The following is a 23,483-nucleotide window of genomic DNA, read 5'->3' as shown; positions in this document are numbered from 1 at the left end:
CTCTGCCCAATGCCCTGGCAGAAAAAGGAAACGGACATCCCCCCAAACAGAGTTGCAAGTAATTGCTTACATTATCTCAGGATAGTGAGACTCTTCGCTTACGGTGTTTAAAGTTCCATCAGGTCAACATTTCGAGGACAGAACTAATGCCATAAAATTTTACTCTTGTCCCAAATCCGACTGAAAGTGATGCAATGAGTGTTGAATTAATTAAATTTGAAGGAAATCCACAGGACAGGAAAATCTGAAAGTGTATTTAAATATTGTAAGAAGAAGTCCAAAAATCTCAGAGTGATTACTATTATGGATTCAGTGTAAGAGATATGAGTGAAGTTGTCATTGTTAAAGCATGAACAGAAATAATGTTCGAAAGGTAGGTCTATACCTTTTAAAGTGTCGTTATCTATTGAGATATTATGACCAATACAATGGTAATTTGTATAGACATGAAATTTTTACAGACTTCGATATATTTATGTATGTATAAATCTCAAATGGAAACACCCATTTTTCGTTGCAGATTCGGATTCTCCATAAAAAAGTAATCAAGTTTTGTCTGAAACATTTTTTTAAACCATTGAAAATGGGGAAGAACTCTGATTTATTTATAATTATTAGAGGAAGACTCATCAAATTCATTATTGTGAGTCCCCTAGCCTCTCACAATTTCGGGTGCTTAAGTAATAAAATTAGCCACTAAGAAATAGTTCAAAATTATCCCCATTTGCTTCAATGCATAAAGTCAATCGTTTGCGAAAGTTGTCCACAGTTTTGAGCAGCACATCCTGTGGTATGGCTTGAATGCGTTGATCCATATCGTTTCGGGTTGTGGACTGTCTTTCATAAACAATATTATTTAAATAACCCCACAAGAAAAAATCAGGAGATGTTAGGTCTGGTGAACGTGGACGTCACTGAACTGGTCCACCGCGTCCTATCCACCGACCAGGGTACCGTAAATTTAAAACGTTCTGCACATTTTTAGCATAATGGGGAATTGCTCCGTCCTATTGGAACCACATTCGTTGCCTAGTTTCTAAATCAACATCTTCGATTAACTCCAACAAATCATCGCGGAGAAGTTGTAAATAAGATTCCCCAGTAACATTTCGGTCAAAAAAATGCTGTCCTATCAAGTAACTGTTTAAAATTCCACACCAGACCATTAACAGCAATTTTTGTTGATTGTCAACGGGTCTGTGCCAATGTGGATTGACAGGGGACCAATAATGACAATCATGACGATTTAATTCGCCATTGTTTTTGAATGTGGCTTCATCGGTGAACATAACGTATCTAAAAAAAATCATTGTCACCTCTTATCATTTCCAAGGCCCATTGGTGGAAATGCACGCGTATTTGCGTATCTTTCGGTGTTAATGCCTGCATCAGTGTGGTATGATACGCATGATATTTATGTGTTTTCAAAATCCTTAAAACAGTTGATTTCGATATTCCAGCTTGTCTATGAATCGCACGACCACTCATTTCGGTATCCAGTTGAACACAGGCGAGAACGGTAAGGGTACTTGCGTCATTTTCATTGTATTTGCGATGACGAGGTGGACGGTGCATGTATCCATTTCGAACTCGTCGAGTGCAATTTCGAATAATGTTTTCGCTTGGATGCCGTCTGTTTGGGAAACGATCCGCATACAATTGCGCAGATGCAGTGTAATTGTTATGGCATTCACCTAAAGTCAACATCATATCAACAATCTCTGTAGGAGGATAGTGAGCCATGTTTCGCTAAAGAATAATTTAATTTCGTCAGTTGATGTTTACGGTTCACAATCTGAAAGTGAAGTGACGTCTGATCGAATTGCACCGACCTTTATACTGAGCCATAGTTCACAGTTCGGCCACGATAGCGCCACAGTCGGGTGAGTAATCCAACTGTGAAGAGTTCCCTAACGAGATATTAATACCATACCGCCTCCCTCCATCAAGAACTGTAGCAGGTAGGATAAATTTTGTTAAAAAAAAAGCTTAATTTGGCGTAAGGAAAGAATTGGTGCACATTTGGTATCGATTTGATGCGTCCTTCTCGGATCATTCTAAATAACTCGGAGTTATTCCCCAATTTTAATTTTTCTCGATTTCATCGCTATCTGTCAATGGTTTAAAAAAATGTTTCAGACAAAACTTGATTACTTTTTTATGGAGAATCCGAATCTGCAATAAAAAGTGGATGTTTCCATTTAAGATTTAGAAGTTCGCCCCCGTCCCACCCAAGGGGGCGGGGGCTGGGGTCACATGTAGTATCATTTGATGTCCCCCCTTTGAGCTTACGAGCTTGTCTTACCCACTATTTTTACTCGATGTATAGTTTTCGAGATAATCTCATCCGAAACTTCAGATGGATTACCCTGTACATATATATAGTTGAAAATAACAAAATCAAATGGATGACAACAAAAAATTAAATAAAATGTGCGTAACCTATATGCAAATTACCATATTGTTATAAATACAAGACAAACAACAGAAAATCGATAAAGGGAGCGATAAGGCCTGCATATCCATGACTTCCACAATTGCAGAGAAATAGGAACTTTTAAGCACACTAACACTGCCAAATCAATAGTAACAAGGCCAACCCCACATCGCCACGGGAATAAGGCCTCAAGCAAAAGCAAAAGCAAGGAACTTTTATGCATAGCAGTGCATGATATTCTATTACAGGCTCACGGTGTTATGGAGACAGTGAACGAGGATGGTTTAAGGTAAAAAATACTTCACACAAGATTAAAGTAAACAAGGTTTTCAAGGCAGTGGGTGCAATGAGAAATAAAATACTCACTGACAGAAAAGAAAGCCATGTTACAAGTGAAGTTTGTAATAATTTAATGTGTGTAATTGGTCACAGGAACCATTTTCAAAAGGATGCAGTAAAATTTCAACCGCCAAGAGACTCCATACATTAAGTATTGAAGGATGAGAAGGGGCCGTGAATTAAAGTAAATTACGTATTTCTGTAGCAATGGTGATCTCGATAAAGTTGAGTACAATAGTGTGTAACTAATGTTTTTAAGAGCGATAACAGGAATCAGAGTAGATGAGAGAGAAATGAATGAGGTTGGTTATACGATGACATCGTTAGAAGTATCAAGTTCCAGGTATATAATAGTTTATGGTTTCCCTTCGACAGTTTTAAAGAGGAGATTAAGGAAGACAAATGAAGAGATGTTGGGAAATTCTATGAAGAGTGATCAGATTTCGAAACCATACAGATGAATATGATGGAGGGGGAGGAGAACAAGGAAGAAATGGCGGGGTCACAGTCTAACAGATCGCGATGACATCCTCATATTTTTATTATACATGGCAATCCAGAAATGAAATATGCTACTTTAACGGAAGAGACGTTTTCGTTTTTTTTTACAGAGAGAATATGGTATTATTGGAGCCAAAGTAATGAATCTGATTCAAATCTGAGTCTCTGGAAATGTTTTCTTAATTTTAATATTTGATTCTGTGAGAAAAAAGTACACGAGTTTAGGATTTGTGTAATGTTATTTACTTCGGCGTCACCTGGCTGAGATCTTCGAACGTCTTGGAATAGTTTACTTATTACTGATAAATGGCCATAAGCTGGTAGTGTTAAGTAGGGCTCGATTCCATGTGAGTTGCTCAAAAGTGTTAAGGTCTTTATAAGACATTCATTTAAGTATTAACAACCAAATTTCGACGCTACGGAAAACTGACCGTTTTGACTGAAATTAGGTATTTCTTCATTCTTTGACTACAGTAAACTTATAATATACATTCATGGGTCTAAAAAGAACAAATTCGAAGTTAACGAGCAGTAATCACGGTCTCATACCTATCGTGATTATTTGAGCAAGAATAATTTATCATAATGGACTAGGAAAATTATGAGAGAGGAAAAAGGATTTGTTTCACATGATATTTTGGTATGACTGACACTGCATAAATGTGCTCTTGAGAGCAGAGTTCATTCTGAATATAAACACGCTCGCATATGAAATAGTCAGAGCTGAACTGTATGTGCACATCGAATAGGCTCCTGTAGAAGAGAATATTCATTCGGTTACATTTTTAAGCAAAATAACTGTTATTATTTGATAGCGAAGTTTTCTCACATCACTTCGACATAACACTTAGTATATGTATATGAATGCGTGATGTCTGCTTTTTACTGCCTTTCTCACACACTGTAGTTTGGTTAGATAAATAAAATTTTTTTTTAAGTTGTGCAGTGACCGAAAGAAATAACATTGAGCATAAATATGTAAATAGAGCCTCATCAAAGAAGGCTTCTCCAGATATATTTAAAAAAATACTGATTGCTTTTTTCCTTTATAAGCATTTTAATCCACAGGCACGGACATCAAACTCCATTACCATGGCTAAATTAATGTTCCCCATATTTTAAAAACGCTACACATTGAGATAGTGCAGAAAAAAGTGCAAAACAGGTTCCAGCGTTTTAAAATAAATTCTTAGAGCAAAAAATATCCGAATGACAAGCGGGGATATTAAGACAAAGCAAAGAGAACAAGATGGGAATAAATAAATGTTTTCCAAACCATAGAAGTACCGTTTCACCAGAACAATGGCAGCGCCAAACATATAACTGACGAAACTGTTCAGGATTTGAGAAATTTTTAGAATTCGAAATACTCAGACCACCAGTCAAGGTTTGAGATGGTACCCTTATAAAACTGAGCAAATATCGTAACAAAAACAAAACTAAGCCGACGAACAGTACAGAAGTATAAGCAGCATATTCGTCTTGAGAAACATAAGTTCTAAACTTATAAAGCATTTGAATAGGGGAAACATACGGCGCATTATTTAAGTTGACCTGAGACCGACGATAGGTTCTGTAACTATGCAGTACAAGGCAGAATACTGTCACTAAAAGGATTTCGGTATTACTTTTTATTTATTTCTTTTTTTCTGAATTTAAAAGGCTAGTGCAAAATTTTATCCTGGCCGTCAGCCAAAAAGTACATTCTCACGCCATCCGTTGGTGACTGGAGCAAGTTGCCTGTTCGAGTGTGCTTACAAGTACATCCCCGCCATCCGTAGAAAGGCAGAATAACAATTTAGATGATTATTTTTTCTTTCATTATTCATTTTATATACATATAAACCTAAAAACAATTGTAATTCTTTCGTTACGTGATATGTAATCATATTTCATTTGATTATTGAGAACATGTATGGAAAATTTCCACTAAAACATGTCAGTATCACTGTATTAGTAATAAGCACACTGAGAGGAGAATGGGAAGGGCAACTCGTGACTTCGAATGTGGAAGTGGAGATGTGTTTTACTGCTCGCCTGAAGGATGGATACATTCTTAGTATGAGCGTATAAAAATATCCACATGTTGTACGAAACATTAGCAAGTGCAGCTTAGAGGATATGTCCGCGCTTCAGGATTTCATCGTGACTATGTTTGCACTTTACTGCCTCATGCGAAAGATAGACACACTTGAAATACGGGGCGAGAACTTCTCAATACAAGTTGTTGCAAAAAAATGAATCATTGCCGGAAGTCATACACACAAAGAGAAGTGGACTGGTATTTTCCGAAATTAGAATATGTACTTGGTAAGCAAATGGAATGCTGTGTGTAGCGGAAATGTTTCTGATTCCCGTTTAGAAAGTTTATTCCGTTCATCGAATACGAAGCTTTTACAGTCAGTTCAATTAAATGATAGGGATAACAACTACGAGTCACTTACATTGGAACAATGACACAATGTTGCGGGAAAGGCGAAGCAACCACTGCTTAGAATATGCAACAAGTCCAATAAAGTCACAGCCTACTCTACGCCAGTCCGCCCTGAGCAAGAGTATTGCTGTGTGCTATGGGATCCTAGCCAGACAGGATTGGCTGAGGACATCAGAAAAGTGGGAAGAAGTACAGCTCAGTGCGTATTACCGCGGAACAGGCGCATATGATACGCGAGTGGGGATGGCAGTCATTAAAAGAAAGGCGTTTTTCCTTGCGTCGAGACCTTTTCACGCAAAATTTACTATAGCAGTTGGTACCAGTTAGCGGTTTTCGCCATTCTGGTATTGCAGTACAGGGTATTGAGTGTAAAACAGCACATTTTGTACTTATTTTGTATTTGATATACTACTGGAAATCTTATACATGCTAAGGGAAGAAAAGAGATACATGCTACGTTGTCGAATTATCCAAATGAGATGTAAATCATTAGTTGTGATTTACATCTAGAGTCAAATAAATCATTACAATTTCAGAGAAAGGAAACCATGCAAAATAAGTAAATATAAGCGTAGAAAAAGTTTTTGGACGTAGTTCCGGAATTTTTTGAATAGACCTCGTCTGTGTCCTAAATGAACTGCTCCCTGGTTGACTAATAGACGTAGGCCTACGGCTTCCGTGAGTTGAAAACGAAATTTAAAATTGCCTCAAATCAGAAGTTTTAGGATTAATTTAAGTAGAAACGTGAGCTAAAGCTAAATGCCAAATAAAAATAGAAAAAGGAGAGAGAAATATTAATACCATAATGGAGCACAAACTATTGCTCTTCATCACGACAAAGCTTTAATATTAGAATCGATGGAAGAAGACAAGAAATGTAATATTGTTTGAGGACACGAATATTAAAACTCGTAATGATGAAACATCTTTCTGGAGACCGTGGTAACTATGTTAAACGTGATTTTCCGCGCCTCGCTCGTTAGGCGTATTTAACATGTGAAACAGATCCTCACTGCGAACCGGCTTTTTACCAAATAGGCACAGCGCCGGGGACGAGCCGATTCGCCGTCTTTCAGCGCCGCGCCCTGCTTTTGCCGGTGTGAATGGCCGGAATGGAAATTTATGCAAACTGTTTAAATTGGCGAGATTCGTCCAGAAGGAATAATGCCGCGACGCGTGCATTAAGAGCATTTGGGCGTCCACCTTTTTTCTCTGACTGCGCCAGTCTTGTATTTTTTCTTTTCTTTCCTTCGTCATGCAGAGAAGCAGCGAGCCGTGTTAACGCTACAAAGAATCTGAAGTAATTTCCAGGAAAGCAATATTAAAAATATTGGCACAGGCATACGGAAACAAAATTTCAGCGTTTCGATCACTTTAACTCTTTCAGACTCGAATATTTTTTTCTGTACAAAGGGAAATTTCTCTTTATGCTATAATGCTCTTGCGTGATTTTTTACTGATTTTAGACACAAATTTACACAAAAGTATGCATTCGTTTTCAGATTTTATACTTTTTAGACTTGGCTTATTTTTATGGATCAAAATAACTAATTTTGAAATATTCACTGTTGTAGTAAATAAACTGATCATTCACTATCACGCAAAAGAACAAAAACAATATTGAGTTACAGTGGGGTATAACTAACCTACCACTTTGGTGTATTCTTACTGTCATGAGCATCTGCACGCTGCTTCATTGACTAGTTGATATTTTTTTAGTGATGCCCAACAGTTGACAACACTAGAGCGTGATGGAAAGATTGGACATTCACAAATGTGTACATGAGGTTTCCATTGGGGACAAACATTTCTGCAGTGGCTAAGACACATTCGAATGTAATGTACACAGTTATAGCCAGGGGGCCTGAAAGTGTTAAGTATCAGTGCTCTGATACGTTCACTTTACGCTTGAAAGTAACCGAATGCTGTTGCTTTAGTGATTATCCAGTTCTGCTTTACGACAACGATTCGACCATATGAAGTAATCAACCCACCCTTAACTGACGTGAATATTTCAGTTGATCTGTTGATCTACATTTACATCTTCATCTACGTCTGTGCTCCGCAAACCACCCCTACGGTGGGTGGCGAAGGGTGTTTTTGGTACGATTTCTTCTATCCCCCCACTGTACCACCCTTTTTTCTGTTACTTTCACGCATGGCGGGTGTGAAGAACCATTATAGATAAAGACCCGTCTAACACACAATTTCTATGATTGTGTTCTTGTGATCATTTCGCAAGTATATGTGAGAAAATAAAATGCTGCCCGACTCTTGTAAGACTGTACGCTCTCGAAATTTCAACAGTTAAACCTCTCTCGCTGGTGCACAAGACCTCTCATTCAGCGTCTGCCACTGGGAATGCGCTGCTTTTCGTTGGATCGTTTCCATTTTTTCTGTTAATCTAACCTGGTTAGGCTGCCAAACTGCTGAACAATACCCGAGCAGCGGCAGAACAAGTTATTGCAAGGGACTTATTTCTTGGCTGAATTGCACTTCCCTAATCTCAGGCTGGCGTCTCCTTATGCTAAAATTTATTTTATGTGGTCATTCCATTTTAGGTCACTGCGGATGGTGGTTACCATTGGGTAATGCACGGCTGTTTTTGTTTCCATTGATTTATCGTCAATCCATCATTAACATCATAACATTATTACAAATTGTAAACGGTAGCGGCCCTACAACACTCCCTTGCGATACTCCCGAAATTACGTTTAGATTCGTCGATTTCGCTGCTTCAAGATCGACGTGTAAGATGTATGAACAAGGAAGTCCTGCAAGAAAACCAACCCTGTGAATCACTGAACTCTCCATAGCACTCAAACCAACAGTATACATCGAACAACATGAAACTACTTTTCAAATTCTACTCTTCTACTGTCTCAAAATCTCTTTACAAAATGGACCACAATGTTCATTCAGTCAGTCCAAAATAAAATATTTATTGTATTTAAATAATGTTTATGTTTACCACTTTACCCACATAATTATGCCAGCATCCGTGACATACTTCCAGACGCTTCATCTCATCGTTGTTATAGCTTCTTCTATAACTTTTATATCCATTGAGAATGATCGACATTTTCGAAATCGAGTAATGTGAGTGCTACAGAGGGAGCATTATTCTTGAAAAGGTAATTTTTAAATAATAATGGCTCTGAGAGCTATGGGACTTAACTTCTAAGGTCATCAGTCCCCTAGAACTTAGAAGTGCTTAAACCTAACTAAATTAAGGACATCACACACATCCATGCCCGAGGTAGGATTCGAACCTGCGACCGTAGTGGTCACGCGGTTCCAGACTGTAGCGCCTAAATAATAATGACCCGCTTCCATAGGTGATGTCATTAAAACGATCATTATTTTCTCCTCATTCGTTTAGAGGCGTTTGCATCTGTTAGTGTCTCGTAGACCTTGACGTGAAACATTCATGTGACGTTTATCAACATCAACTACCCTCTAGGTGAGGTGAGATTGCAGAAAAACTATACGTAGTACAACAGTAATATCATCACCACATGTCGGACATGTGTTACATTTAAACGTTTATTTTCCTCTACAGAAAATAATCTTCCGTGGCCGATACTGGTTGCGAATAAAAATTTTTGTTTCATTTTTGTACTGAATAACTAGAACGCTGTTGTACATCTCTCTTGTAGAAACTGCCTGATGGTACAGATACCTGTTTTTCACCGTCTGTAATACTCCCACTGAAATATCGCAGAATGTTTTACAGACCATCAGCGGGATGGAAAGACAACACAGGATCTATGGTAGCTAAAAGTTTGTAATTGATCCATCAGGCCTAATCGGAAAAACACGTCCAGATAAACCTCCTGTTTCGGCTCAGGCCGCAATACAACTCCAGTTATCACTCCTGTGTGCGTGCGTGTGTGTGTGTGTGTGTGTGTATGTGTGTGTGTGTGTGTGTGTGTGGGAAAGGGGACGGGTAGGTGAGAGGATAGGGTTGTTGGGGAGGAGGGGGGGGGGGGGGGGGGACGGACTCAACTTCTAAATTCCGGGCTAGCTCGAAGATACGAATTCATTCACTGCAATTCAGAAACAATCTCAGTATTAACGCTTTTAGTTTGCTCTCATTTTCTAGACTAATTAATTGTGTGACGACGGAAGGGGAATTGAACTAAAAGGTAAAAATATTATTCTATGAATAATTAATGTGATGTGTGGGTAAACAATTAAATATCATGTGATAAGATTCATCAATCATCATAGACTTTAATTGTAGTTGCTATTTAACCTCGTTTCATTGCCTAAGTCGCTATATGCCAAGATTTCTGAAGGTACGAGCATGTGTCGACAGATGATCCGTCTCGTGGTACTGTCTTTTGGCTGATACGCTGTAGGACCACACTAATGTTTCGCGGAGTTCTTTGTAGAGGCGGCCAGTCGGGGCTTAGCGGGCGAAAGTTCCCCAGGGCCAGTTTTCTGCTTTAAAGCTGGTGGAGAAGCTGAGGGATTGTAGGTCCACATACTGCCACGTGTTATTTTAATGGGTGAGACAGCACTCTTCCCCGTAGGAAACGCATTGTTATTGTAATTTTCTGCGTTAAGCTCACACACTACTGTGAACTGTCTGACTTATGGACGATTTGCGCTAACCAGAACTCGGCGTCTTTGCGAATGGGTCTGAGATTCGCACCATCGTAGACGACGGTATTCGGCCAGGTTTTCATAATACATTCTTGTTAACGCTTACTTGTCCTCTCTCTGATAGGAGCGGATCACTTAGACCAGCATGGTTTACTAGGATTCTTTCAAACATTTCCGTTATCGTCCTTCTTTTCGAAACTGAATGTTACGTTGTCAATTATGTGTACAACTATTTCCTTGCCCCTTGCATTAATGTTTCATGCATAATGTACACAATTGCAATTGATGCGTTTTTATAGTGTTAATTCGCGAGTCCACCTTATGTGACAGACAGTTTTGTAAAACATTACCGATAAAATGTATAAATTTAAAAGTGACCTCGTGCAGGTGCGAAAATCCACGAGAATTCTTTCCGTTTCCCTCGCTTACGATGTACCTCACGTTTTGTTAACCCTACAACAGGCGTTGCTACAAATTTAATGCTGTTTAACTGTGCTTTTCTCTCTTGATGTCCTGCATTAGTAGCTTTGTTTCACTGAGGTTGCCTATGTACTCCATATACTCTGTTACTACAGTTGTTAATTCCTTTTTTTAGTTGGTTTCTTTATCACTTTACGTGTTCAGTACCTCTTGAAGTAGTCTCGTCAAATACTAATTTTATTTTATTTAGTTTGTTTATTTAATGTAAACTATTATATAGGTTCACTTTTCTAGTACAGCGTTAATGTTCTTCCTGTTTGATCCCTTTACGTTTACTTCGCATTTAACTTTTTATTTTTGAAATGGCAGTTCCGCCACACTGTCAAAGATGATGTTAACTGTGTGTTCTCTCATATTCCTCCATTTTCCTGCGTTTCTTTATTTCTTTTTATCTTATTGAGACTGCGTATGCAAATAATATATTCTGTTATTGGAACTGTTAATTCTATTCTGTAATTGGTTTCTGTATCACCTTCCATGTTTAATAGGCTTCTCAAGTACTAGTTTTATTATATTTTATTGGGATTGTTTATTAATGTAAACTGTTATGTAAACACGGTTTTCCAGTTTGGTGTTAATGTTTCTCCTTGTATATTTATTTATTGTTCAACATTTTAAGTCTCAAATTGCATTCCACCACACCGTCAAAGACGTCATTTACTGTCTGTTTGTGCCTCAATCCAGATGAGTAACTTTTTTTCTTCCAATTTTGTTTACGAACATTGTACCTTCTTTGACGACAATACCGTACATATACATCTACATCTACGTGATTACTTTACTATTCACAATAAAGTGCCTGGGAGACGGTTCAATGAACCACTTTCAAGCTGTCTCTCTACCGTTCCACTCACGAACGGGACTCGGGAGAAACGAGCACTTATATTATGATCGTGATGATCATTTCTCCCTATGTAGGTGGGTGCCAACAGAATGTTTTCGCAATCAGAAGAGAAAATTGGTGACTGAAATTTCATGAGAAGATCCCGTCGCAACGAAAAACGCCTTTGTTTTAATGATTGCCACTCCAATTCACGTATCATGTCTGTGACAGGTTCTCCCCTATTTCGCGATAATACAAAACGAGCAGCCCTTCTTTGTACTTTTTCGATGTCATCCGTCAGTCCCACCTGATGCGGATCCCACACCGCACTGCAGTACTCCAGAATAGGGCGGACGAGCGTGGTGTAAGCAATCTCTTTAGTAGACCTGTTGCACGTTCTAAGTGTTCTGCCAATGAATCGCAGTCTTTGGTTTGCTCTACCCACAATATTATATATGTGATCGTTCCAATTTAGGTTATTTGTAATTGTAATCCCTAAGTATTTAGTTGAATTTACAGCCTTCAGATTTGTGTGACTTAGCATTTATTCGAAATTTAGCCGACTTCTTTTAATACTCATGTGAATAACTTCACACTTTTCCTTATTCAAGGTCAATTGCCACTTCGCGCACCATACAGACATCTTATCCACATCATTTTGCACGTAGTTTTGATCATCTGATGACTTTACAAGACGGTAAATGACAGCATCATCTGCAAACAATCTAAGACGGCTACTCAGATAGTCTCCTATGTCGTTAATATAGATCAGGAGCAATAGAGGACCTATAACACTTCCTTGGGGAAAGCCAGATATTACTTCTGTTTTACTCGATGACTTTCCGTCTATTACTACGAACTGTGACCTTTCAGACAGGAAATTACGAATCCAGTCGCACAACTGAGACGACTATATCTTCTGAGTCGGGGTTCGGTAAAACGATCCAATTAACAGTTTAGTCCCATTGTCAGGTATATAACCTCTACCCATACTATTTCACACGAGCTATCTACTTCAATTTCGCTACAAGGCAAACTACCTCTGACAGCAATAAATACTTCACCACCAACTGTATTTAATCTATCCTTTCTGAAGACTGTTAGATAGTTTGGAAAAATTTCGGCTGAACTTATTTCCGGCTTTAGCCAGCTCTGTCAGTTGAAGCGTGATGACGGCCTTATAAGCCAAAAACAGGTTAATGCAATAAATTAATTCATAGAACGTAAGAAATATTGCTCTTTTCATTTATTAGAAAAAAAAATCAGTTACATTTCTGTTCCCAGATACAATATTGTAGATTTTTCAGGATTGTGACTTTTCGATTTCAGCTAGTAATTCAGCAACATTAATCCTTCAGCTGGCTTACCCTGCAAGAATTAATCATGAAATGATAATTAAATAGACACCCTAGCTGCAAATAGGCGTTGATGTACTTCATTGGGGACATGTTGAAAATGTGTGCCCCGACCGGGACTCGAACCCGGGATCTCCCGCTTACATGGCAGACGCTCTATCCACCTGAGCCACCGCGGGCACAGAAGATAGTGCGTCTGCAGGGACTTATTCCTTGCACGCTTCCCGTGAGATCCACATTCCCAACATGTCCACACCACTACATTCGTAGTGCGCCTAAAAGATGTTTGCCCATCATACTCATTACTCGTGGTAGATTAATCTACCAAGTCCCGTAAGTGTTCGGGCATAGCGTGTGCGTTCGCACAAGAAGTTCAATGGCCGGGAAGCCATATCCACCTATTAGTGGATATTAATATGGCGTGTGTCCACTCTTCACCTTTATGAAGGCTTGAGATCTGCTGGGGATACTTTCTGTCAGGTGCCTGAATGTTTTTGGAGGAATGGCAGACCATTCTTCCTCAAGAGCCGAAACCAGAGGGAGGATAGTGACGTAGGACGCAGGGGTCTGGACTAAAGTCGATATTCTGACTCAAATAATAGGTATTCCATTGCGTCCAGACCGGGTCTCTGGGTAGGCCAGCGCATTTTAGGAATGTTATTGTCCACAAATCATTGCCTCACAGACGCAGCTTTATAACAGTGTGCATTGTCTTGCATAAACAAACAGGAACTGTCACTGAAATTGATCCTCTACTCTACACAGTTCACAGTGCTGTAAAATGTGTTGATATCCTTCTGCATTTGGAGCCTTATTTGACGCAATAAGGGTACCACACACTAATCACGAAAAACAACCCTACATCGTAACACCATCTCCTCTGTACTTTCCTGTTGACACTACAACGATGGCAGGTAGAGTTCTCCTGCCATCCGTCAAAATTACTTCCATGGCTTGGGGCATAGTGTAGTTCAACACTCCAAATACGTTTCCAATCCTCTACTGTCCAGTGATGTTGCTCTTTACGTCATGTCAAGATTCGCTTGGCACTGACTACACAAATTCGTGCCTTATAAGAACCTGCTCGAACATTGCACCCCTTTCTTTTAACACCCTAAGCTCATTCAGCTAGCTGGACTGCTCTTTGGCGAATTCACGAATGGTTCTATAAACTGATATCATGAGATTTTTTTACAACCACCCTGCTGAATGATCGACTGCCCACGCCCATCAGTACGTGAGTTCTGTCAGGTTCCCGTTTAGCTGCAGTTGTTTCTACCCGTTTGCACTTCACAGCCACATCCCCATCTGTCGACTTCGGCAACTTTAGAAGTGTTGAAATGTCCATGACGAATCTTTTACTCAGGTGGCATCCTATGGCTATTCCATGTTTGAGGTCACTGAGCCCTCCTGACCTACCCATTCTGATGTTGCAGCTCCTCTACTGACAACACGAAACTTCTTGGCTCCTTTTAAGATAGTGATCCGCCGCTCGTGTTACCTAGTGGTGAATTCCACAGTACATACAGGTTTCTGAATATTTTTGGTTAGATAGTGTATATGGTTCGAGCTCACAGTACAGCTCACCAGCAGTCAGTTTCCCCACACGTTATTCACGTATGGTACACGAAAGAGGGTATGTGATAGGGGAACACGAAGTACCCGCCCCAGACACCTTAAGATTGGTTGTGATGTACATACGGGGTGATGGGGATAGAAGTGCAGATATCTAGATTATTAGTATATTAACGTATACCCGCTGCAGTGTGTTAGTTGTTTTTCATCTGTGAGTTACAATCTTCCCACAAAAGTCACATAATTTACTACCGGATGTTTTCTGCACGGTCGTAATTGCACCACTATGTGGACTACAGCTATGAAATAGACTAGGTGTTTTTCGTCCACGTGTCTGCACTTCAACACCTGACCTGCTGCCCTGTGATAGGTAAGCATTAATAGCTTGCTCTTGCCACATGCAATTGGAGGTACTTGAGCCGTGCTGGCCCAAGGTTATGTATTGGTTTAAACTTTGACTGTTACTCTGCGTTTGATTGCCCGCGGTTATTGCGGTTATGCCGTGGTTCTTCCTCCTTCTACATGTGGCAGCAGCGGTGTGTATCGATATTCGCACTTTGTACTATCTTTGCTCTGGTGCTTATACTTTCCGGCTAGCCGGTGTGCGGCATTCGGTCGGTTGGCGTGGATCAGACAGGAAATCTCCGCGCGGCGCAGTGGGCCAGGCCCGGTGGCGGTCTCTACGCAGTGTCGGAGTGTGAGGGAGCTGTTCCGATTGCTACGAGGTTCGTGACTCACAGACCCAAGACATCAAAGTTGAGTGGAGATTTAATTACTGAAGCCAGTCTGTTCACACTGTGCCGTTGGTTTTCATGGTTGGCTGTTGGGCGTATTCCCGTGAGCAACAGCAAGTGTTCGAGTTGGCGAAAGTTTGGCCACCATCCGGTGGAGTTTAACTGTACTTTGGTTATTTGAAGTCCAAGTGCACCAACGGAGTTTTCTGCCTTGTGGCCGTTAGCGTTCCGATTACCTGCCCTGGCCGCTGACGTAAAATTGAGGCAGTGTCCTTTCCTCACCGTGTTGTCGCTGTCCAACACGTGTGTGTAGTTTTGACAGCTTATGCTTATTTGGTTGTGGGCGGGTACGCCTTTTATGTTTTGGCTTGGGAGTTCCTTGTGTACTGGTCGAGTGGAAAGCTAGTCGTCTTGTCGGTGGGTCCGTTGACTGTCTCTTGGTTGGGTTGCCGGAGGATCGGATATAGTTGGACCGACCACCCGTCACCCCTGAGCGAACGTTAATATTTCAAGTGCGGACCGATCCCCAGAAACTTCTGAGCTCCGCTGGCTGTACTGTCTTTTCTTATTGGTGTTTGATTGCCTATTTTAATGGCTCATGGCCGATGGTTTGAATTGGCAAGCTTTTAGTTGGATTTTAAATAATGGGCCTTCATCCGCTTTAAAATTGAAAGTTCCCTACTTGTCAAGTTTTGCATTGTTTGGGCTTTCAGCCTCATTTAAAACATTTCTTTGGATAACGCTTTAGGCCTTCTGCCTTTTTAAAGTTCATTGTAGCTGTGGTTTTTAATCATGGGCTTTCAGCCGTCTTGAAACTAAAATTCCTTTTTTGTCAAGTCTTAGATTGTTTGGGCCTTCAGCCTCATTTGAAATATTATTTAAGGATAAAACCGTGCGCTTTCTGCATTTTGAAAATTTATCGCAGTTGTGTTTTAAATCTTGGGCCTTCAGCGGTTTTAAAAATTTAAGAGGTTGTGCCCTTAAGCCATAAGGCTGTGTGACATATTCAGTCGATAGTTAAGCTCGGAATTTTCCGCTGTAATGTTTGAGCAACTAAATAAAGTTATATGAGTTCGAGTGTAACTGACAGCCGCTCGTTTTTGGCCCCTTTCCACAATTCCAACTACCTGTTCTGTCTTGCGGATTTAACGAGGCGTTTCAGTACTAAACGACTTAAAAACATATTACTCCTAATACGTAAAATAATTAACCTGCAGATAAAGTAAATACCGATACAATGTTGTTCAGGACACTGTCTTCAGTCGCGAATAAGAATATCTGCACTTATTACCTTAACACCTTGTATAGACATGTAGATAATGGTATTATATTCTTATCACGTATTGTCTGATGCTTCTAAGAGCTGTGTGAAGTCGAACAATAATGACATCCTCATGCGTAGACTACAAAAAAACAAAATTGAACAACAAGCTTCACTTACCCTACAAGGCCCTCACATTTTTTGCACGTCGATCTGCTTTTGGCATTTTCGTATTGAGTGATTTAATTAGTATCTCATGCTGCCAATGCTGACATTCCACCACATCGCCAGGACGCGATGTCAGTCACTTTCATCTAGGGAAAACATTCCCTGTAGACACCGGGTGGTGGTATGAACTGTGTGGATAACGACACAGCTCTCCTCGGCTCTTGACGCTCATCTGAGAATGTGGCGCGCTCGAAAAGCGTCGAGTCGCCGTCGTCGTCTTGCTCTGACTGGCTGGCGAACGAGCCCGGCTGGCCAACACGACCACAACGCAGTCTTTCTTCGGCCCTCGCCTGCCCGGTAAACCTTTGTGCTTTGCTACTTTTTCAAAAGACGCGCTTGCAGGTTTCGTGCGGCCGACAGAAAATTAATGAGCCTTTTGTTCTGACTGCAACCGCGGCGGTGACAAAGGAAGGGAGGAGACGGGCGGAACAGCAGGCCTCGGAGCGACGCAGAGAAATGCGTTAAAAACTCACTCTCTGCTGTAGTGCCGTCTCTTGCGGTCTTGCGTCAGAGAGGCTCACGTTAGATCTTCGTATCGCAGCATTATAAATAACGTATTCCAAGTGATGTTTTTGTGACGAACTTTTTCGATTTTGAACATTTGCCCGCGGGACCTAAAAAGAGGTAGCTATGTAGAACTAAACGTATTACGTGAGAGCCGCAAAAGACAGTGGAACCCAATACACATTTGCACAATGATGGAGCGCAACTAGACTCTAAAAGAAGATAAAAAAAGGCGCACTGCGAAGGAATTTTCCGAGTGGGACAGAAATCGGTATGTATGATGCACATGTATAGACAAACAAGTAATTACAATTTCAGAAAAATTGGATAATTTATTCAAGGGAAAGAGCTTCCCAAATTGAGCAAGTCAATAACAACGCTGGTCAACCTCTGGCCGCCGGCCAGAGTGGCCGAGCGGTTCTAGGCGCTACAGTCTGGAACCGTGCGACCACTACGGTCGCAGGTTCGAATCCCGCCGCGGGAATGGATGTGTGTGATGTCCTTAGGTTAGTTAGGTTTAAGTAGTTCTAAGTTCTAGGGGACTGATGACCTCAGCAGTTACGTCCCATAGTGCTCAGAGCCATTTGAACCAAGCAAACCTCTGGCCCTTATGCAAGGGCGTTGATTGATGTTTGATTTCCTCCTAAGGGATATCGTGCCAAATTCTGTGCGATTAGCGAGTATGTTCTTCAAAATCCCCAGGTGATTGGAGGGCCCAGCCTAGTGTTCCAAAAGTTCTCAGTTCGGGAGAGACTCTGTGAGCTTGCTGGCCGAGAGGGGTTTGGAAAGCACGAAGAGAAGGAGTACGAATTCCCGCTGTCTGCGGGCGGGCATTGTCTTGCTGAAATGTAAGCCCAGGATAGCTTGCCATAAAGGGAAACGAAACGAGTGTGGAATATCGTCGACGTACCGCTGTGTTGTAAGGGTGTCGTGGATGACAACTAAATGGGTCTTGCTCTGAAAAGAAATGACACCAATGACACCACAGAGGATCATTCCTTGCTGGCGGGCTGTATGGTGTGCTACACTCAGATTCGTATTCCACAGTCATCCGAGTCGTCTCCAGACAAGTCTTCGCTTGTCCTCGAGGCTCAGTTCGAAGCGGGACTCATCACTGAAAACAATTTTACTCCAGTCAATGAGATTTCAGAGCGAATGTGCCCGACATCAGTGCAAACGGGCTTGTTGGTGTAGTTGGCGCAAGGGACGCCGTGATCTCAGCCCACTTTCTATGAGACACCCATTAATGGCACTTGTGGTCACTGAAGCACTGTTGGCACGACGGATCGAAGACAATGACGAATCCTGGACTATGAGCGCCTCTCTGACGATTTCTCGGTCCTCACGTCTCTCTAGACTGACCCCTTGCTTCTTGACGCTGTTTTCGGCCATGGTTAACCCATTCCCACCAACATCGTCGGACAGTGTCCTCGCACCTATTTAGATGTCGAGCGATTCGCGATTACTTCAACCGACTTCTCTGAGCTCAATTACACGTCCCCTCTCAATTGCTGACATCTAAGTACATTGTTCCCGTGCCTGTCTGTGACGCATAGTTACTGTCCAACTGTGCACACAGAATCATATTCGTAAAGATTTTATGGCCTGGTATAGAGATGCCCCTGCTTACCTGCTTACTATTCTTATCAGCTGCGCGGTAAAACTGCGCGCAGTGTCACACATTCATCCCTCAGTCGCCAAAGTTTCAATGCCGCCGATATCTGTTTGAATATCAGTTTGTGACCAATCTGCATAATTCCTTCTTGGTGCGTTGCGATTGAGCATAGTTTTACGCACTTTCACCATAAGTACTTAGGGAAATTCCTCGCTGCTACCCTTGATCCTCTTCAGGAGCACAGCACATTTACTCTGCTGCTTCTTTCCGCTGGCTCATCCGACAGAAAAGACGTGTCTGACCTATACACTTTGTGCATTCCCTTGCGTACCTTAGAATCAAAAATGGTTCAAATGGCTCTGAGCAATATGGGACTTAACTTCTGTGATCATCAGTCCCCTAGACTTAGAACTAGTTAAACCTAACTAACCTAAGGACATCACACACATCCATGCCCGAGGCATGATTCGAACCTGCGACCGTAGCAGTCACGCGGTTCCAGACTAAAGCGCCTAGAACCGCACGGCCACACCGGCCGGCACCTTAGAATCCATATTCTTACAGCACAATAGACGTATTCATTGTAATAATATGTAGAGGGAACCTGAAGTACAGAAACAAAATTTCGAAAGTTTTTCAGGGATATTTTCTGAATATTCGTATGTTGCTGTAAGGCATCCATAGTCTCCAGCGGTTCTGAAACGAAGTTATAACGTTATTCTGATTTATTCTGTTCATTACCCCAGTTGTATTAAACTGGGGACCTAGAAACGACGAAGAGGCTTCGTCCCGCCGTAGCCCTCAGTGGTTCACAATCCCACAACAGGCCACATCACTCCACCCACCCCACCGCCGCCCCACGCGGAACCCAGGGTTAGAGTGCGGTTCGGCCCCCAGTGGACCTCCCTTTCTTGACGGAACCACGACCTCACTTCCGCTTGCACTGCTTCAGTACCCTCAGAGTAGTCCTAGAAGGTGTTCTTTAAGTTTTGGGAACAGATGAAAATCGGATGGGGCTAAGTCGGGGGACTCGTCAGAGGATGATCGATGACTGTGAACCAACGACGTCGGATTGTTGCAGATGTCTTAGCGCTCGTGTGTTTGCTGAAGGAGAGGGTGTTCATGTGTGAACCAACTCTTATAATTCGAAACCCGATTACAGCACGCTGTTTCTCACGCACTGAAACAGTTACGTTACACACCGCCACATTGCAGGCTACAATTCGCTGCCCGCTAGCGTCAGACGGCTGCAAATGTGTATACATGAACAATAAGAAGTGGAACGGCAATAAGTCGGTCTTATTCGAAAATTTTTAAGGGTTTTCGCATCAAACATTCAGAACCATTGCTTTTCACCAAGTCCTCGTTGTCCAATTTGATGTTGTTTCCCGACTGGATGGATCGTAAGTGTCAAATTGTCGCTGTCGACCGCCCGTCCACCACATTGTAAACAGCTATCCTTCACACCCTGGATACCTTCCACATGAGCTAACTCACGGCCTGATTAGACAAGTGCACTGTTATCAAGCAAAGTCACACCCCTTTCTCGTTTTCTTTAAGGCATGGAAGGAATCATGAATGTTGTGCATCGCTTCAGTAGACTGTGTTCCTGATGTTGTAATAATATCAACGACGGCAAATTTTGTGGATTACACTGGCCCTCTGACTCAGTAGAAAACACATCACGCACAAATTTTTTTGGCTATTCACCGGCGGCCAACATTTACTAGCAAGCCGTTTTACCCATGCACAGTAAGACGCATGTTTCACATCTCCCTTCTAACACCGACCACTCGAATTTTAATGGCAAAAAAATCCAATAAATATGACGCCAGAGTTCTTATGACATTGTTAAAAACACAAGCAGCCCTCTCCTCACCCTCTCTCCGCCATCTCCCCATCAGTAGCTAAATAATTCTACGTCCTGAGAAGGTCGCCATATTTCAGACTTTTAAGTATTTCGTGAGATGACGCTGCAGTCCAGTCAAGAAAAGTGTTAATGAGATTTCATGGTACGTTTACCGCGAAGATTTATTGTTGTACAATAATATCAAGTTAGCATCACCGCAGATATCGTAGAAATTCGCAGCTGCATGGCCAGTATCCTAAGAGGTAGTGGTTCATACTATACTGTAACAGATATGGTCAGTGAGCTTAAAAACTCATCTTCGAACGACAGGCGAGTTTCAGCACCAGCGTTCGAGGAATAGCGTGAACCAATTCTTCAGCCTCCATTATGTATCTCGAGAGTAAGAACAAAGCGTATAAAGAATCATATACACAGTCCTACATCCATTGCTGTATATGGAAAAATACCAAGTCAGTCCCAAAAGTTTCGAGACTGGACTCATGTGTTCTAGACAGTCTTCTCCCAATACAGTACGACGCACAGGACGCTCATACAACCATTTGAAACTGTCATAAAATTTCTTCTAGCTGTTCAACTCACTCTTCACATTGATATGAATGTGCCGGCCGCTGGTGGCCGAGCGGTTCTAGGCGCTTCAGTCTGGAACCGCGCGAGCGCTACGGTCGCAGGCTCGAATCCCGCCTCGGGCATGGATGTGTGTGATGTTCTTAGGTTAGTTAGGTTTAAGTAGTTCTAAGTTCTAGGGGACTGATGACCTGAGATGTTAAGTCCCATAGAGCTCAGAGCCATTTGAACCATTTGACATGAATGGCGTCATGTGAATTTCTGCATTTTATCGTTTGAAGCACATTCGTATCGATTACACCAAGTCTCGTTAACCACGATAATCTTCTTTCCACAAAAGAACTGTCAGCGTTTTGCTTTTCAATCATGACGCGGCAGGTGTCAACGCGTCATTATTTTTGTTCAGGAGTCAAGATACATGGGACAAACCTTGCGCAGACTTTTCTCTTCTTCAAAACACTGTTGTCTTAAACAGTTGTTCCCTTCCGATTTGTGACACAGTAACGTTGACATACACACGTCCAGTACTTAGCACCGCCTGTTCACAACCAATTGGTCGAATGCACTTCTGTTGTTAGCACACGTTGTCACTGTAGTTACTGCACTCCTGTCGCTTCTACGCCAAGAATAAGCTCCGTCTCAACACTGTTGGGACGGAGTGCGTAACTGGACGTAAAGTGGCTGCGCACTGAACTGTGAACTCCGTAGTAAACGGGGTGACCCACCAAAATCGTGCACCCTTTATATTCCGTGAACGGTTCGAGATATAGAACCGAGATTTTCGGCAAATGATACTACGCAGAGGGGCATATAAGTCTCTAGTATATCTTACATCAACGTGGCATCCGAAACCTCTTAAAAAGAAGAGTACAGTGATTAAACGCTCCTTTATGTTGATGTTGAACTTTTCACTAAGGTATCGGAGAAACGTGTTACAGTTGAAAGTCGAGTGACTCACAATTGGCCATTGCGTTGTAAATTCCGCCAAGTGGGACTCTCATGCCAAGATATGTATTGAGCAAGACGATAAGGCTAAGCAGCTACGATAAAAAGTCTTTCCTCTTGTTGCAAATAGAACTAGTTGCAAATTTGTAGTGAATCAGCAGCGCATGTCGAAAACAATTTCAAATGTGTTTAAGGGAACAGCATTTGAGGAAATAAGTTCCAAAAGTGTAGTCTGGAATGAGAACCTCATTTGGCGCTGTTTACAATGCAATGCGCCAATTTCCCAATTCCTGTCGCTTTGCCTCTCAATCACCAAGCGCTTGATCCGTGTATCGGGTCATATCGACACAGTTTTGATACGCTACATAAATAACAGAGATAGTCCACTGTGTTCAAAAAATGGTTCAAATGGCTCTGAGCACTATGGGACCTAACATCTATGGTCATCAGTCCCCTAGAACTTAGAACTACTTAAACCTAACTAACCTAAGGACATCACACAACACCCAGTCATCATGAGGCAGAGAAAATCCCTGACCCCGCCGGGAATCGAACCCGGGCGCGGGAAGCGAGAACGCTACCGCACGACCACGAACTGCGGACAGTCCATGTGTATGTTATACTCCTACGGAATATAAGCTGAATTTTAACGACAAAAAATTTGTTGACCACCTAACTTCTGTCGTTTAAGTAACCAAAGTAAATAATTTCGATGCATGTACAGTTTACAGGCCCAAACACAAAAAATGTATATTATTAGTATGGTATTTTGTACTAAATAAAATATTCTTGATCACGATCAAAGGCAAGAGTTTCTTGTTATTACTTATGAATGCAAAATTTATTTATGAATAACGGAAAAAGTTTTATATAAATTCGAAGAAATATTGCAGTGATGCTTGATATATTTTTGTTTTGCAGTTTCTTTTATTTTTGCCTTTCTGTTGAGAAAATTGCGTTTTCTAGCTCTATAATTTTATGATAAATCTGTATGTTTTCTTTAGTTTTACTACAATATAACTTTGTTTCCAGTTATAATTCGGCTCTTTTCGAATAAAACCTGAATTAAACATTGACAGTTTCAATTTTTCTATAAATACTTTTCTCTTTTAAGATGTAGGCAGGGAGATTACTATGTAAAACAAAAATGTTCCATAGATTATTTCGCCTTTTACGTATCCTCACTCAGTTTCTAGAGTGTTTATCG

At 41.3% G+C, this 23,483-nt stretch overlaps 1 protein-coding gene and 1 non-coding gene across 2 annotated transcripts in view; one reads left to right on the top strand and one right to left on the bottom strand.

The window, feature by feature from the left end:
- The window catches only part of LOC126482058 (carboxyl-terminal PDZ ligand of neuronal nitric oxide synthase protein), a 948,220-nt gene that overhangs the window by 401,438 nt on the left and 523,299 nt on the right, over positions 1–23,483 (top strand). The window lies entirely within an intron of this gene.
- Trnat-ugu (transfer RNA threonine (anticodon UGU)) lies at positions 13,086–13,160 on the bottom strand. Its single transcript has one exon. It is a non-coding gene; the product is annotated as a tRNA-Thr (tRNA).

This window comes from Schistocerca serialis, chromosome 5 (genome assembly GCF_023864345.2).
Source record: "Schistocerca serialis cubense isolate TAMUIC-IGC-003099 chromosome 5, iqSchSeri2.2, whole genome shotgun sequence".
Taxonomy (NCBI): Eukaryota; Metazoa; Arthropoda; class Insecta; order Orthoptera; family Acrididae; genus Schistocerca; species Schistocerca serialis.
The sequence above is the reverse complement of the archived record's forward strand: the minus strand, read 5'-3'. Positions and strand labels throughout refer to the sequence as shown.